This window comes from Oreochromis niloticus, linkage group LG7 (genome assembly GCF_001858045.2).
Source record: "Oreochromis niloticus isolate F11D_XX linkage group LG7, O_niloticus_UMD_NMBU, whole genome shotgun sequence".
Lineage (NCBI taxonomy): Eukaryota > Metazoa > Chordata > Actinopteri > Cichliformes > Cichlidae > Oreochromis > Oreochromis niloticus.
Genome location: NC_031972.2, coordinates 47,758,725 through 47,776,602, shown reverse-complemented (window position 1 = coordinate 47,776,602; position 17,878 = coordinate 47,758,725). Strand labels below are relative to the sequence as shown.

The 17,878-nt window shown below is 39.9% G+C and overlaps 1 long non-coding RNA gene across 1 annotated transcript in view; it reads left to right on the top strand.

Annotated features, from left to right (window-relative positions):
* The first annotated feature begins 1,008 nt into the window (after positions 1-1,008).
* The window catches only part of LOC109203049 (uncharacterized), a 35,110-nt gene continuing 18,240 nt past the window's right edge, over positions 1,009-17,878 (top strand). The window contains exons 1-3 of the long non-coding RNA XR_002063017.2: positions 1,009-1,119; positions 1,902-1,976; positions 7,408-7,538. This is a non-coding gene — a long non-coding RNA (uncharacterized LOC109203049). The remainder of the gene's footprint in view (positions 1,120-1,901; positions 1,977-7,407; positions 7,539-17,878) is intronic.

Sequence of the window (17,878 nt, the reverse complement as noted above, 5' to 3'; positions counted from 1 at the left end):
TTTCCCTGCATTGTGTTACATAGATTTGTGCACACGAAAACTTTTGTTCTTGGAGATGCCTAAAATGCTTCCTTTGAATTCCAAGCTTCGTGACTTCCAAGACTTATATGTCACTGTACAACACATCTGCAGAATAACTATGGTAGAGACAGAGTAATAATAGCACTCAGGCTAAATCCTGCAATTGTGTGTATATTCTCCATTTTCAAAATATGATAAATGCTTCTTATACATGCCTGCATGGCCTGCAAGGCGGTTATTTTTATTGACATCAGCCTGACATCCAGCTAACTAGAGTTACCTACCCAGCAGCTAAGGACAGACCAAAAAAATGTAAAATCAGCACTCTCATCTGTCAGTCGTCATGTTTTAAGCCCCAAAGGGGTTTCTGAGCTTCCTGCTCAAAAATGAAATGCCCCAAATTAATTGATTATTTCTCTGCAATTACAAACTCTGTGCTTACAATCTTGGTATCAAAATGAAGCTAACACTTGTGAAATTTTATCAGAGGTGTAAATATTGAAGCAGATATTACTGTGTCAAAGTTACTAAGACTAGAACACAGAAAAAGTAGATTTTATCCTCGCCTAATTTTTTTTTTTTTTTAAGCATATAACCCTTTTAAAAATATGTCTCAGTTCACATTTCATTCCAGAAATTCAGTAACCAACATATAAACATCATCTGTGCAAAGATTTATGTTTCTAAAGTGAAACAGTGAAAAACTTACAGCACTGTCAATACATAAATACATGTACATGACGTTGTACAAAAATGTCCAATTTTGGCCTCTGGCCCTTTAAACTCTGAGGGGCTGTAACTTTGGTTTCTTTTGGTCAATTTGCATGATTGACATCTCTTTTTAATCGTTTGAGCCAATGGAATCACAGTAATGATGCCACTATCACGTCACTTCAACCAATCAGACGTTGCAAGGCCAAAACCCACGTGGGCCCAAATTTACTGCATGTGATGGCTGTCCAGTCACGTGTCTGTAGGTGGGTCTAAAATGGAGATTGTTGACGGAAAATGTCTCTGATGCAGCTAGTTAGACGTGGTAACTGCAGATAATCACGTGGCTACCGGCTACCAGCGAAAACAACAGAGGAAATCGGGAAGGTAAGCCAGTTTCTGTCTTAGCGCGTTTGCGCTGCGATGTGTTTTTGTGGTCTTCTTTTGCGGCTCATTCAGTGAATTGTGGTCAGAGCATGGTGAAACTTGGTGTGTGGAGCAGGGGCGATTTTAGCCCATTTTGGGGGGTGATTCAGCACCCCCAAAATGAATCAAAGCACCCCCAAAGATTTCTTACTTTTTTTGGACAATATTTGCTGTCTGTGTGACACACTGCTAAAAATATAAAAACCATACAGTACTTGGTTGAGACATAACATTTTAACAACAAAAGTATAGATAACACCCCCCCCCTCCCAAAATGGTTTGTTCCAGCTCGGCTCTCCCCTACTCTGGCTCTAGCGCCGTTGCTGCCAGAGTGGCTGAGATGCAGCAGAGCAGAGGTGTAAGTGCCTGGCTTAAAACCGGACATATTAGCTGCATTTAACCTTCAGTTACTCTTTATATAGTTAGGTAGGAGTCATAACATGTTCCTTTTTAGCTGAAAAACATTACACCCAGGTAACCTCCAGTGTTGAAAACATGTTTTCCGACAATGTTTGCTACTCTACAATCCGTCCTGCTCTGTAGTAAAATCAGCGACATTTGACCGTCCTGTTGCTCCCATATAGCCAATTGAAAATCTAAAACTTAAAATTGTCCGTAGCCTACTGTTGTTACCACTGTCCTGTTTGAAATGGATACTAACTAGCTAACTGACTGAATGCCCATTAACCTTATAACTCCTGTTGTGTGTGTGTGTGTGTGTGTGTGTGTGTTTGTGTGTACAGAGAGGCAGCCAGGTTCATAAGACCGTACATAAGGGATATAAGGAAGTTTTTTCAAAAAACAGGAGCCACATTCAGGTAAAAGTGTAAACTCAAATGATCCGTCAATCAAAAATAATGTTGGATCAGTGTTTCAATATTCATAACTTTTATTAGATGTTCATGTGGTTTGGTTATTCGCCTTTTGGTTGAAAGTACACTGAGCGAGGACTTTTTGTTAGTGATCTTAATGGTATTTTTTCATATTAATGTAATTTTTCATCTAATTGAATACAATCTATTTGTGTATGATTGTCAGTCCAAAGAGGGAGAGAGGAAAGAGGGGAAAGTGAGGAGAAAGTACAAGGTCAGGAAGAACCAGGTAAGAAAACAGACAGGGAATAGTGACAGGCAAAACAGAAACTGTTAAACTGACAAAGAGAAAAAACCTGATTTTACTTATACAATCTGGAAGTTGTGTTCTCCCTATATAAAAGCTGCTATACAGAATCTGCAAAACAAACTGGGTTGAAACATTTTTGACCCTCTTTAACAACATTCCAACATAACATTATAATTGATTGGGGAGATTAAAATTAATGATATATTTTTATGTGGTTCAGCCACAACTCTACTAAAACCTCAGCCAGTAATAGGTAGGCCAACTTTTGGACCGTCCAGTTGTCTGTATGACTGCCGCAGTACAGTATCAGAAAGTGCCAAACAGAGCCCTGGTGGAGTGAGGAGCTGTAAAGAGAAGCAGAGTGCTCTGTGTATATTCTAAAAGTGTTTTAAGCTAGCTTGTTTCAAAGATTCTGTACAGCAGCTTTAAATGTTTTCCGAAAGCACACATACACTTATCAGTGTTTCTCAAACTTTTTACAGTGTGTACCACCTGAGAAAAATGTCAAGCTCTCCCAAGTACCACTACTAAGTAGGACGATTGTGGCTCAAGACTTGGGTGTTCGTCTTGTAATCGGAAGGTTGCCGGTTCGAGCCCCGGCTCGGACAGTCTCGGTCGTTATGTCCTTGGCCAAGATACTTCACCTACCGCCTACTGGTGTTGGCCAGAGGGGCCGATGGTGCGATATGGCAGCCTCGCCTCTGTCAGTCTGCCCCAGGGCAGCTGTGGCTACAACTGTAGCTTGCCTTCACTGGTGTATGAATGTGAGAGTGAATGAATAGTGGTATTGTAAAGCGCTTTGAGGGGTCCCGAAAAGCGCTATATAAATGCAATCCATTATTATTATTATTATTATTATTATGAAAGCATGAAACTCATAAATCTTACAACACAAAATTAGTATTATTAAATTAGTAAAATTAGTATCTGCAGTAAAGATTTTTATTTGTAATAATTTATTCTGTTTTGGGAGTGTTTTTTATGTATCTGTATTATATTATACATACACATTAAAAGTGAATCTCTGTCCAAATGCACTCAGTTTACTTCTTACTCACTATGAGCATCATTGTCAAAGGAGTTTGCAAAGAAAAGCGTCTGGACTTCTTTGAGTTGCTTGAAGACGTTTCACCTCTCATCCGAGAAGCTTCTTCAGTTCTAAGGTCAAATGGCCGAGAGTCCCAGATTTAAACCCAGTGGGAGTATCCCCCCAAGGAGGGACAAAGGACCCCCTGGTGATCCTCTAATCACATGCGCCAAGGTGTGAAAGCGGGTGTGGGACCTAATCAGCCAGGGTTTCGGGTGAGCTCATTGTGAAACCTGGCCCCACCCTATCATGTGATTTCCTGAGGTCAGATGGCCCAGGATGTGAGTGGGCGTTAAGGCGTCTGGGGAGGGAACTCAAAACTGGATTATAGATGGCAGACAGTTGGTGTCGTAAACCACCGCCTCTGTTCAAAGATGGTCGCTCACAGTGGACATAGATGGCCTCTTTCACTCCTCTTTCAAACCATCTGTCCTCTCTGTCCAATATGTGAACATTGGCATCCTCGAAAGAGTGACCTTTATCCTTAAGATGCAGGTGGACTGCTGAGTCTTGTCCTGTGGAGGTGGCTCTTCTATGCTGTGCCATGCGCTTGTGAAGTGGCTGTTTGGTCTCTCCAATGTAGAGGTCTGGGCATTCCTCACTGCACTGTACAGCATACACCACGTTGTTCAATCTGTGTTTTGGAGTTTTGTCTTTCGGGTGAACCAGTTTGTGTCTGAGTGTGTTGCTGGGTCTGAAGTACACTGGGATGTCGTGCTTGGAGAAAACTCTCCTGAGTTTCTCTGATACACCGGCTACATAGGGGATGACAATGTTGTTGCGTCTGTCTTTCTTATCCTCCCTCGCTGGTGTCTGATCTTCTTTTCTGTGCCTCTTTGCTGACTTTATGAACGCCCAGTTAGGATAACCACACGTTTTCAGTGCTTCCTTTACATGTGTGTGTTCCTTCTTTTTCCCTTCAGGCTTAGAGGGAACAAGTTCTGCCCGGTGGTGTAGGGTCCTAATTACTCCAAGTTTGTGTTCCAGAGGGTGATGGGAGTCAAAGAGGAGGTACTGGTCCGTGTGTGTGGGCTTCCGGTAAACTTCAATGTTGCGGTTGCCATTCTCTTCAATGTGCACAGCGCAGTCCAGGAAAGGCAAACAGTTATCCTTAGTGTCTTCCCTGGTGAACTTGATGTTTTTATCCACGGCGTTAATGTGCGCAGTGAAGGATTCCACTTCTTGTGTCTTGATTTTGACCCAGGTGTCGTCTACATATCTGTACCAGTGGCTGGGTACTCTCCCTTTAAAAGAGCCAAGAGCCTTTCTTTCCACTTCCTCCATGTAAAGGTTGGCTACAATAGGTGACACAGGGGAGCCCATGGCACAGCCATGTTTTTGTCTGTAGAAGCCTTCGTTGTATTTGAAGTATGTTGTGGTGAGGCAGAGGTCTAACAGTGTGCAAATCTGATCGGGTGTGAAGTTGGTCCTGTCTTCCAAGGAGCTGTCTTCTTGTAGTCGTTTTCTGACAGTCTCCACTGCTTCCGTGGTGGGTATGCAAGTGAAGAGAGAGACTACATCAAAGGACACCATGGTTTCATCTGGATCCAGGGTAAGTTTCTGGACCTTGTCGGTGAAGTCGGTGGAGTTCTTGATGTGGTGTGGGGTGTTCCCCACGAGAGGTGCCAGGATGGTAGCAAGGTGTTTCGCAATGTTATAAGTGGCTGAGTTTATGCTACTGACTATGGGTCTGAGTGGGACCCCTTCCTTGTGGATCTTAGGAAGTCCATAAATGCAGGGTATGGCATCCCCTGGATAAAGGCGGTGATATTTGAGGCGGTCAATGATTTTGTCCTTTTCAAGGTCTTGAAGGCAAGCTATAACTTTCTTTTTGTAGCTGCTTGTGGGGTCTCGTTTTAAAGCTTCGTAGGTGTTGTTGTCACTGAGGAGAGTAGTGATCTTTGTGTGGTAATCTGTTGTGTTTAGGACCACGGTGCACCTTCCCTTATCCGCTGGTAATATAGTGATGTTGTGGTCTTTGCTCAGGGAAGCGACGGCCTTCTTTTGAGCATCATTCATCATTTTCCCCCAGTAATTAAGGTTAGGATATGTATTTTTTTTTTGTATTCCAATCCATTCTTCTTTTGCAGCATTTAAATAACCTTTATCAGATTTGATGGTTTTGTTACAGACTTTTCAAAAAAGTGTTTTGCTTTTCTTTCACAAATGTGGGGATTAAATTGTGTTAAAATGTACAAAACAGTGATGTCATGTTTTGAGACGAGGACCCAGGCACAGAGAGACTTGTTGAATTTAAGAATCATATGATTTAAGACAGAAATTTGCAGACTTGCACAGAGATGGTAAAATTATGATGACTGATAACGGAGATGAAGACAACAGACGGCGAGGACAGGGAGGAACAGGGGTTTAAATGCACCAAGGAGACAGTCAGAGAGAACTTGGGACAACTGGAGACATTTAAGGATGCAGGGACTGACAGAGACAGGGAAGAAGTCTCATTGTGACGTGTAAAGTTTAGCTTGCCTGGCTGGGCAGCTCTCTGGGTGCTCAGCACCCCCAAAGCTCTAATCCTAGAATCGCCCCTGGTGTGGAGTCAGTGATTGCTCTGGAAGATAACCAGTCTTTCTTTAGCCGGTTACATGAAGTTTGAAGAATTTCCTGTTCCGTTTTGTTTGTTTAGCGGACTTGTGTGCATTTACGTAACTGCTCCTTTAGTCATTGCTTGTTTTCGTTGTGTTTGGTGGTTGTAGAAATTGTTTATATGAGATTTTAGCTGAGATTCAGAGGTTTCTGTGGATACCACACATGTCAGGACTTTCTCAGCCCGTGTTATAACCGATTAAACGTGATCTCCTCCTTTTTGCTCCCGGTACCGGGGGCGTGGGGCTTAAGTGGTTAACAGATGGTCCCTATTAATTACCCATCTCTCTTTGCTCAGCATGGAAGCAAAACATGGCTCGTTCCTATTCTCTCCCATCTTAATCTATGGTGAACACAACACAATGTGGTAAATGTACTGGTTCTTATGTACACTTTTCCATTCTAATTGAGCGCTCAAAGTACTTTGCACAACATCCAAAATCTTGCATACTTTCATACAAGCACTTTGTTAACTAATATTCACATATTATTATCTTAGATGAGAGTCTTTCTTCTGGCAACCCTTTCAAACAGGCCATACTTGTATTTTTTTTTCTAATTGTACTGTGATTGTACATTGAACATGCTAACTAAGGCTTGTAGAGTCTGATATGTAGCTCTTGGGTTTTTTGCCGTTGCTCTGAGCATTGCATGATCTGACCTTGGGATGAATTTACTGGCACGTCGTCTCTTGGGAAGATTGGAAACTGTCTTGAATGTTTTCCACTTGTGAATAATCCTTCTCACTGTGGAATAACAGACTTCAAATCATTTTAAAATGGCATCATAATCCCTCCCAGACTGATGGGCAGCAACTATTGTGACATTTCCTCTTGTGCCATTGCGCTAACACACAGGTGAATGCTACAGATCTGCAAATTGTAAAGCTCATATATATATGGTCATACTTGCTGATGTTCAGTTACTCAAGTGTATTTATTATCAGCACCTTAGTTAATACTTAGTTATTCACATTCTGCTTCTATATTTTAGCCTACATTTTGTTAAATAAATAATGATACACTGTATATGAGAGTATATTACACTGTATATGTTTTGTATTTATCTAATTTGAGACCTGGTATGGAACAGATTATTTTTATATCCCAATTCCAATTCCCTTTGACTTTGCCAGTAAGTTTATTCATAATAAGCCGCCATATATGTCTGTGCCATACACAAGAAAAGCAAAAAAAAAAAACCACAGCAGGCCTGGTAAAAACCACCCACAGGAGGGATTTTTGCTAGTAACTGAGAATATTTTGAGAAGAAATAAATTTTACTATTATTATTATTTTATTTTATTTGTTTACTTCAGGAAATTATTCTGGGGATTCCCAGAGAAACCTCATTGTTAAATGTGTCAGTAGAATGGAGGTTATAGAGACCTATGCTTTATTTTTACTTTGACTTCCTCCCCATTCTGTGTCATCCAGCTTCAAAGAATGGGACCCTGGTTAGCAGAAAAGCAAACATAACCAAACATACAGCTTCGCCAAGGCCTGAGTCTTTGCCTCAGCTGCTGCAGAGGAATAAATAAATCATGATGCAAGTAATATCAGAAATGGTAAGGCCATTGCATGAATGCATTGTGTAGCATAGTGACTTGTGCAGGAATGTCTCTCTTATATGGGTTTAATTCTAGTTTCAAGAAGCATGGTTGAAGTCCAAGGTCTTGTTAGCTGTTATCCCTTAAAGGGCTCTTATATGATGGTGTCTATACAAAGGAACATTTTCATCAGTTCAGATGGGCTTTTGGGGAGGGGGCTCTTGCACAGACAGGAGCTAAAAGCTTTTAGGCAGAGGTTGAGGAGAGGTATTTGATATTTTTGATCATTAAAAACCTAAATGTATTTGGGCGGACCATCATAGTAAAATTATGAAGCTGTAAATGAGCTATATGGGCACTTTGAAGATGGCTCACCTGCATTATAGTCATCAGTGAGCTAGAATGTACATTTTGCTTAAGAGCTTCCCTGGCAGTGTGAGACCTGTGCAGTGTAGCAATTTAGTGTGGTTACCTGAACCTAAGTATGCTGGTTATAAAATTCATCCTACTTTTGACCATGTTCAGAGAGTGACATGAAAAGAAACTAATCATTTGTGGAAGAAGCTTATTACAACCCCTACAGTTACATTGTGAAAGCACCTGTTAGTGACTGCAGTAACTAACATGAGCAATAGAGGTTTACACAGAGCTAAAAAAAAGTAGAAAGGAGGTCTGGGGGGATGGATGATAACCATTACCTGTGTACCACAGACTTGAATAGGTCAGCATATTTAATGCTTCATGCCATTTGTGCCCATTTTCCCATACATCACTTATCACGATAGATAGATAGATAGATAGATAGATAGATTTTTTTTTTTCTTCTCATGTATTAATTTTTTAAGAAACACAATGCTCCAGAAAAAAAAGATGTTTGAGTAGTTAGAAATGGTCCTGTCATATGCTAATGGTGCTACATGTGCTAAAGTGCAGTGAATAAAACAATAGCATGAGAGCCGGTCTGCTTCACAGCATCCACAGCTGATTACTGTCTTCTGTGTAAGGTGTTAACTAGTGTATGAAAACTGCTGCAAACTTAATGAATATCAACACAATTCCTTTTAATTGTTAAATGTTTTGTTTGATGCTTCACACCCTATATTTACACTACGGTGCGGCATTGCTCTATGCTTTATTGAGTTCATAGTATGATGAAAATGTAATGCATTTGGCCTCATGCACAAATACTAAGGATACCATGGCTTACATTTCACCATCAAAAGAAAATTGTCTGTTTTTCTGTGGTGACTGTTTAGCCAGTAATACATCTACAGTATGTCAAACACATCCCATTACCAAAGGTGAGAAAAATATGCTATTTTACAATGACATGTTTTGGGCTTTGCCTGAACAAATGTATTGTCTGTTTTAGATATGAGATAAAACGGGTCTATGAGACATCTATCAGGAGCAAGTTCGGTGCTTTTCTGGTAGGAGAGGAGCTAGCAGGAGCTGCTGACGCGTCTGTCAGAAATCAAAATCAACACTCAGAGCTAAATGAGGGGAAAAAACTTGCAAATTAAACTCGCCTGTCAATCCACATCTGTTTGATCCTGTCTCACTGTCAGTCTGTATCAAGACTCCTCACTACAACATCATTTGAAGAATATAAAAAGAGGGTATGTGTTCAGCCGCGTTACTCTGCCTTCAGACAATTGTAAATGCGTGTCTGTGTCAGTAACATTTTTGAAAATGGATACAACTGAATTTAAAATTGCCTCAAAGTTGTTTTGGGCTCTGTGAGAGTTTATTATAGATTTTATATACGATCTTTATTACCATCTAAGGCACTCCTGACCTCAGCTTGCCACCTCCCATTTCCTCCTAACTGAGATGTGTCTGCCTCGCCTTATTTGCTCCCTTTGGCAAGTCGTTTGATTAACAGAACAATAGTTTTTAGCAGCACGGTTTTCAAAAAGGATATAACCCTCCATATAGTGCACGAAATAAATATTTCATGCCCTCTCCCTTCAGGGTACAGTCACACTTTAGCTCATTATATACTTACAATGATAGTCGACACATACTTCCAACACCCAGACACCCCAGTTTTTGGCAATAAAGTCATCCACATCTTACGTAGGAAGATTTCCTTTTCACAGTCTTTGATGGAAGGCCATAAAATATTAATTTCACAACAGCTGTCTGCTCGCCCTTATTTGATGAGGCCTGTCAGCCTTCTAATAATCTTCCTGGGTTTGGTCTCATTTGTGTGTCCCCATCGAGATGCCTGTAATCTCCTTCATTATTAATCTCACAGAGCAGAAATGTCATGCCGGCAGCTCCGGTGCACACTCGCCATCATTTAATCCTTGTTTACCAGACTTCCTTTTTCACCCCACTGAAGCCACCCGCTGCTGCCACACCAGCGTGCTCGCCCCTAAAGAATAGTCTTTTCATTCTGTCACGAAAGCAGAGAATTTGCATTGAGATCTATAGTCTTTTTCCTGCCACACACCCTTCTTATCATGCCTCTAATGGATCACAACAGCCTCCACTGTGCTTTGCATCTGTACGTGCAGGCTAGTGTGTGTGGTGACTGTTTGAATGAAGATACCTTCAGAGCCCCTTGAGGATTTTCTAAGCTGATTTTTACCCCTTGTTGCATGTCCTACTTCCTGCTCCCTCGTCTCGTTTCCAGATCCCCAGACTCCTGCAGCTTTAATGTGGCATCATAGGGTGTGTACCTGGCCGGGACCCACAGTTGGAATGAAAACAGATGGAGCTTGGCAGTTTGTCTGGTTTTTGTGTGATTTATCTGGGTATTGTATAAAAACTGTGCCATAAGGAGACTGATGGAGACATAAAATGTGAACATGCTGTTAGTTTTGATCTTAAAATGGGTAATTTTATAGAATTTCCTTGATTCTTTGATTCCAATGTTAATAATACAGTTTTTCTTAGATGTCAGACATGTTTAAAATTGTATCAATCATTTAGCAGTGGCATAAATGACTGAAAAGTCTTGCCTATTTTGAGTAACCGGAGTCGGATTAGATGGTACTGTATCTGAAGGAGAATCACGCGAAGCCAAAGAGTACTGCAGACTAATAATGTATACTCACAGATAAATAATTTAAAATTTATATAAAGCAACTTTATATCAACAACCACAGTGGAGGCCACAAGCCAAGTGTGCTCCTAGTGCCGGTCCCAAGTCCAGATAAATGGGAAGGCATCCAGCGTAAAATTTGGGCCAAATCAAACATTCAGATCATAAAGAATGGTCTTCCTATTGATTGGTGCCGGTGCTGTTGGCCAACAGGGTGCTGTTGTACTGTTGGCTAAAGGCAAAGCAACAGGAGCGGGGGAAGGTTAGGAGGCAGCGAGAGAGAAGAAAGGCAGGAGTCTGGAGATGAGAGTAGGGACTCTAAATGTAGGGGCTTTGACTGGTGCCGAGGAAGGATAGTGGCTACCTGGGTCAAAGGATGTTAAATCTGCCAGGCAGGAGGAAAAGGGAAGACCACAGAGGAGGTTCATGGGTGTACGTGCAGAGGGTTGGTGTGACAGAAGATGCTAAGAATAAGGTGAGATGGAGGCAGATGATCTGCTCTGGAAACTGATAAAGGGAGCAGCTGAAAGACAAAGAAGATAAAGCAAAGTGATATTTAGCTTAACATGAAAGGTAAAAGCCTTGAGTCTCATCTCACAGCGGCTGAAACTGTAATAATAAATCACAATTTCCCTTTAAGGACAGAAACTTAAACGGTTTTAACTGATTTATTTTCTCATTTTGTTGTTATTGCTTAACACCTGGAAATCATTAGCTTAAACTGACCATAGTTACACTGTTCACTCATTTGTCAAATTTAGTAGAAGATATTATTGCCCCAAACTGCCCATCAGCATCCACTTACAGGCTAGCTAGAGCTGCCTGTAGCTGTATGTTTTGCCTCAATTAGGGACACAGGTGGTGGTGGCACTGAAGCCAGATTTAGAATTAAGACAGCAAGAATGACTGGGGGTCCTAGAGGGGGTGAAATTTGAGGTTGAGCATGTCTATGAGAGTACATATGTGTACCAGAGAGGCCTTGGCAGTTCAGTGGGACTGTATATTAGCACTTGCCAGCTGTTCTTTCTTATATGCCAAATCCTCCTCTGTTTGCTGACAGGCTCATTGGCAGCTGCGTGCGGGATGGGGAAAGGCACCTGTCTGAATTGTACAGGGGGTCTCAGCAGCGCCAAACAACCTTACAGCAGATGGAAAATGCTGGAGCAAGTGGCCTGTGTGTATGAAAGCTTTTATTTTGAAATTTATCCTGCAGACAAAGTACTGGCACATGCCTCGTGGATCTGTAAAAACAAAATTGGCACAGTTGGTCAAAGTGATTGTGGACATAAGGAGTGATCTTTACAGCCATGCATCTGTTTTTACACACCTTTTATAGACTTTATAAATTCCACTGTTAGTCATTACAGATATTCACGAATTTCTCCCAGATTGCTTTGTTTTAATGGTATGCCACAGCACTGTTGTTGCTCCCCTAGCTAAAAAGTGTGATGCATCAAGTCTGCTTGTTTTACTCTGTATTCATAAAATATTGCAATACAAGTAGAAAATGACATGTCAAAAGAAACAAGTCAGGTGACAGTCAATGGGTCCATACGATTCCCAGTCATATTTAATTTCAAACAAAGACAATACAACTATTAGTGGCTCAATTCTCCCTCTGCTACCACCTTTCACTCTCCTCTGGGCTGGCGTCTTAATAAATTCACTATATCATCTCTTCACCCTGATATGTGTTTGATTTTTCCCTGATAGGTGGCTGCAGGATTCTGAAAAGCTCTGAGGAGTTCAACCACTTTTAAGTCAATCTTTGCATAGTGCTTGGTTTAATAACAGAAGCAAAACTGAAAACAAATCAACAATGGAAACCATTTTAGCATTCATACTTATTTAATTCTGGAAGGGGTTTTTTTCTGACTGGCAGTGTCTTTTAATTTGGTAAAGCATTGTAAATTTATTGAAATGAGTGTTCTAACTTTACAATTTCTTCAAACACTTAAAAATTTAATGGAATGTTTTTGAAGCACGGCTTTAATTCATACGGCATGCCAATTATTACTACTGCTTGTCAATACTGGAATCCTCTGCATTGGATTTATTCATTATTTTGTTAATTGAGCTACTATTTTTCTTAAGTAAATCCATAATTAAACCAAGCTTTTGCAAAAAAGTATAATATAATCAAGCGTTACGTCATCTGCAAAATACAGGGGAGGAGTTGTTCAGGCAATGGCTGCTGTCAAGACTCGTGGTCTTTAAGTAATGACGTGATGAATCCTGCTTCCGGGTCCAAACTACTCTGCTTTTATTAAGGCTGTTGTATTTTTAACATGTTTTAATGCTTTGTATCTTGTTCTATTTAATCTGAACAAGCCCCTAAAAAAGGCAGTGATCACTGTCGGCCTCTCTCGGTTTTTATCACCATTTTAAAGCTCAGTTTTTAAAACCTTACAAAAACTATAGCCAGCCCATGCAGCAATTAATGAATGACTAAAATCGTATTGTGGATGGATTATCTCAGTTTTTCTCCTGACTCTAGTTTGGTCCGTTTACAACATCCTGCCAGGCGTTTGCATTTGTCCCTAACTATCGGGAACTCTCACGTTTTCTCACGTTTTTATCGAGTGGAAAAAAGTTAGCGTTCATCCTCCAGCTTTATTGTGTTTTTGTTATGCTAACTATAGCTTTGTAGCTAGCCACCACGCAGCACATCATTATATACCAGCTAGTCCAACTTCAGTAACCCTACAAATGCCACTGCTGTTTAGTTTTCTGTCTTCATTTATGTCGGAAGTGATAGCAGAGCTGTACGTTTTAATTTTTTCAGAAATCCCTCAGTCAGAACATGCTATATCATGTTTGGGTTGAAACTAGCGAGCTAACTTCCTGCTAACTTCTAACTCCGTTAAATTTAATAAATTCTGTTTTCGTGGCTGCCTGGATGTTAAACTTAATTGTTACACCTGGTAAAGCAGCCACACTGACCATTTTATTAAAGATATATAGAAACACTTTCATTTTCACTTGAAATACTAACATGAAAAAATATGTTGGTCTAGCTAAAGTTAATGCTTTTAAAGAACAGTTCATGATGAAGTAGAATCTGTCATAATGAAAATGGCAGGGGATATTAATGTCATTAATGGGTTTTCTAACATATAATTGGAATTTAAGTAAGTCTACTTTGTTATCATTTACAGGATAGATATGACATGAAGGGATTAGCTATGCATTCTGATTTCAATACTGCTTGGAAACAAGCCTACGGTGTTGCAGCTCCAGAATAAATTAAGTGAGTATCCAGTTACCCATCACAACATCACTTATTACGAAACCATTATCCCATTAGTAAGTCGCTGTACTGGGTTTGTTGACGATGATAGAGGAATATTAAAGCACTCATTAATAGATCTGCCACCTTCTGCCAGAGCCTTTACAAAAGGAATAAGCAGAAGATTAAAGAACGGCTCCATGTAATGAATGTATTGAAACTGTCTGGAATAATGAACCTTTTGATGGGGGGGTAAACTATCATTATTTGTCAGCCATGGACTTCAGACACAGGCACCAGCTGGAGATATCATCATTTCATTCAACCTGTCTATTCATATTCAGGAGACCCATGAGGCAAAAAGAGCAGGGAACACGTGTGCAACGTAGAATATGCAGGAGCGCCATTGTCTAAGAAGCAAATCTTTTCAAATTACTGCAATGTCAGAATGTAATGAGAAAGATAGGCAGTGCAATAAAGCTTGGACAATAAACAAGTCACATCTGACATCCTAGTAGGTCTGCTTGAGTAAATATGGTAATATGACAGCTTTGATAATCCAAGGCTCACAGAACAACAAACTCTCACTGCTTTGATATCTGTGTGCATTTGAAGAGCCATGCATTAGATAAAATGAGCAGTGCAGAGCAGCGTGATGCATATACACCGAGTGGCAATCATTTGAAAGGTATAACTGGTGATTCTGCAGTGAGCCCTACAGAAAGTCCACATCTCTTCATCCTTGAAGGTTAGAAATGTGCACCTAATAAAAATAAATGACCAGGCCCATTTCAGGTTCAGTGTCAGTTGATTTCATCGATACAACTAATAAGAGAGTCACAGCTCATAATAGGGCAGAATGGACCCATGATATGTAGTACTCCTCATTTCTATATATTTTGCTAGGAAAATGGGAGATAGCTCCAGCAGTTTATGTGTGTTCGCACATTTTGCACATTTCAATAAAGTATTAAACACAGCAACAGAGTTCTTCAAGTAGTCTTTCAGAATAGTTCTCCAGGCCTACTGAAGGTTATTCAGCAGAAATGGTATAAAGTTTTGTGCAGCACCATGGTCCAACATGTCTTACTTTCATTTGTCAGCCCAGCCAGAGGCAGACTGTCGACACAATAATGGACTTCCTGTGATGTCAGTACTAACAGGGCTGAAATTAGTAAGCAATTAATCCATTAGTCTAATGGATTACAATTATTTGGTCTAAAAAAGTAAAAAATAAAACACAAAGTTAGAAATGGCCCAATGATGATGTCATGAAATGACATGCGGCAACAAAACTTGAACATTTTGAATTCAGCGCAGTGAAATGACAAAGTTTAAGCAAGAATATTTGTTAATTATATCTAAATTCTTGCAGATTAATTGTCAGTCAGTTGACAATAACCAAGAGCTAGTGTGATTTCATGGGAATAACCATTTCATGGGAATGGTTTAACCATTCCCAAAGAAAATTTTGGAAATGTTATATTTTCAATATGTGATGCATTGTTATATTTCATATGAAAGCACATTGTTATCCACAGAGATACTAATGTGACTCTTAGTCCCATGAGTATATCCAGGCACTTGTGTTAAATATTTTTTGTTCCCCTGACTAAACAGAATTCAATTATCAGGTAAAGCATGGAGGAATAACATTGTTGTCTGAGAGGTAAACAATGTTACAGATTCAGGGAAATGTAACTTATGATGAACTGTAAGGCTGAAATAATGAATCAAGAGTCATTTCTTCAAGTCTAAACTGCCAGTTATGTTAATGGTGATTACATTACAACATCTCATAAAATCCTGAATGATTATACTAAAGCTTGGCAACAATTTGTCCACACAGTTGAAATATTTCTATTAGTCAAGTATAAATGACATCCATGTAAATGCCTGGCATTACCTGTTCTGAAACCAGAAACAACTGAAGCTCATATGTCCAAGACAGAGCCATCAGCCAACAAGAGTAATGTCTAGAATAAGCATCAAGTTTGATCAAGCTGTGATTAAAAACAACAACAAAAAAAACAGAAGAAAAAATGAAGGAAAGGATGACCCTGGGAAGATGGAAGAGGAGTGTCTCTTTGCAAGTACTTTAATCTCAATTTGTAGCTATTTAGTGGACTTGGAAAAAAGCAGCTTTTGGGAGTTGCTGAAGACAGAAAATATTGGGCAGCTGTTGCTCTCAGATCAGGGAAACAGATGACTTGCTGCTGAGATGAGCTGTGTGATTAGGCTGGAGTGGAGCTAGTGGCAGAGAGACGTGAAATGAGTTACTGTCACAGGAAAACATCTAAAACTTGTTTGTAATTTCTGGATATTCATGTTTGACTGTCCATTATGCACAGTTTGCTTTCATTTTCTGGTAATGCTGCTCTACAAAATAGCGGCTTGTCTCATCTGAGTATGGGTTGTTAGTTAAGCATTTGTCATTGTGGCTCATTCAAGTTAATTACCTTACTAATCAATTTGAGGCTTTAAACTTATGTTGCCTTTGTGGTATTGTGATTTCATTCGAGTTCAACTCTGGGGAATATACGCTTATCTAAGAGCAATTACCTTAAACCAATATGATGAAAATTGATTTCCTGTGCCTCTGTAATGCTCATCTAATTAACCCACAATGCAAAGACTGAATAATCAACAATGGCTGTACTGCTTTTGATAAAGAAAAACATGTGCCCGGCAGCCTCTAATAAAAATATTTTAAGCGTTGACATCTCAGCAAAGTACAATAATATCACATCTAGATCTAGAATCTCAGGCTCTTATTATTTTGCTTAAGACTAAAGAAGAGTAATGTCCAAATGTGATTTAAATGACTTTGAACATGGCAAGGTTTTTTGTGTCAGATGGGCTGGTCTGAGTATTTCAGGAACTCCTGATTTACTGGGATTTTCCCACACAACCATCTTACAGAGAATAGTCTTAAAAACAGAAAATATCCAGTGAGTGGCAGTTTTCTGGTTGGGGAAAAAAGCCTTGGTGATGCTAGAGGTCAGAAGAAAAGGGCCAGACTGTTTTGAGTTGATGTGAAGGTAACAGTAACTCGCACTAACCCTGCGATATTCAGATTATAGTGTCAAGATTTTGAATAAACAACATGAAAAGATGGATTTATCCTACATTGCATCAACAGTTCTGGTGGTGGTGTAATGGTGTGGAGAATACTTCCTTGGCACACTTTGGAGCCCTTAGTAGAAACAGAGAATTGTTTAAATGCCACAACCTACCCGAGTGTTGTTGCCGATTATGTCTATCCCTTTATGAGAACGGTGTGCTCATCTTCTGATGGGTGCTTCCGACAGGTTAACGCACCACATCACAAAGCTCATAGCATCTCAAACTGGTTTCTTAATGATAACAAGGTAATAAAATGTAATAAAGTGGCCTTTACAGTCACCAGATCTCAGTCCAATAGAACACATTTGGGATGTGGTGGAACAGGAGATTTGTGTCTGAGAAATCTGCAGCAACTGTGTGACGCTATCATGTCAACATGGACTCAAATGTCCTAGGAATGTTTCCAGCACCTGGCTACCTGACTAGTGAAAAAATAATATTGTGTGCTATTTCATTTTAATTATACCCTTACTTGCTATAAGCATGTATGACTGGTCACCTACTTCACACCTACATCTACTTATTTAGTCATATGGTGCAGTGGCTCATTTGATCACACATACTGACTGATATGGACAATCAAGGAACGTCTCTGTTTCGAGAAAAGGTTTGACAATTATTTAAAAAAACAAAAACCAATCAAATAACTTTTGATGTTTTAAGTCATAGGATCACTTGCCAGAAGATACGGTCTATGAAACCGACAATCAGGAGACGGTTAGTGAGAAACGGGTGTCTTCATGAAGCCATTAGTTAGCTGGAGAGTGTTTTCAGGGCCATAACATAAACTTGATACCTTCAAGAAAAAAGGCCAAATTGCATTCTTTCTGAATCACTGTGAGATCGTCTCAAAGCTTTATGAAACTGAACTAAGGAAATTACAGAAGAACAATTGCTTTCACAAACTGAAATGCTAGGAGTTATGTTTCTAATAAAACAAACTGAGCAAAA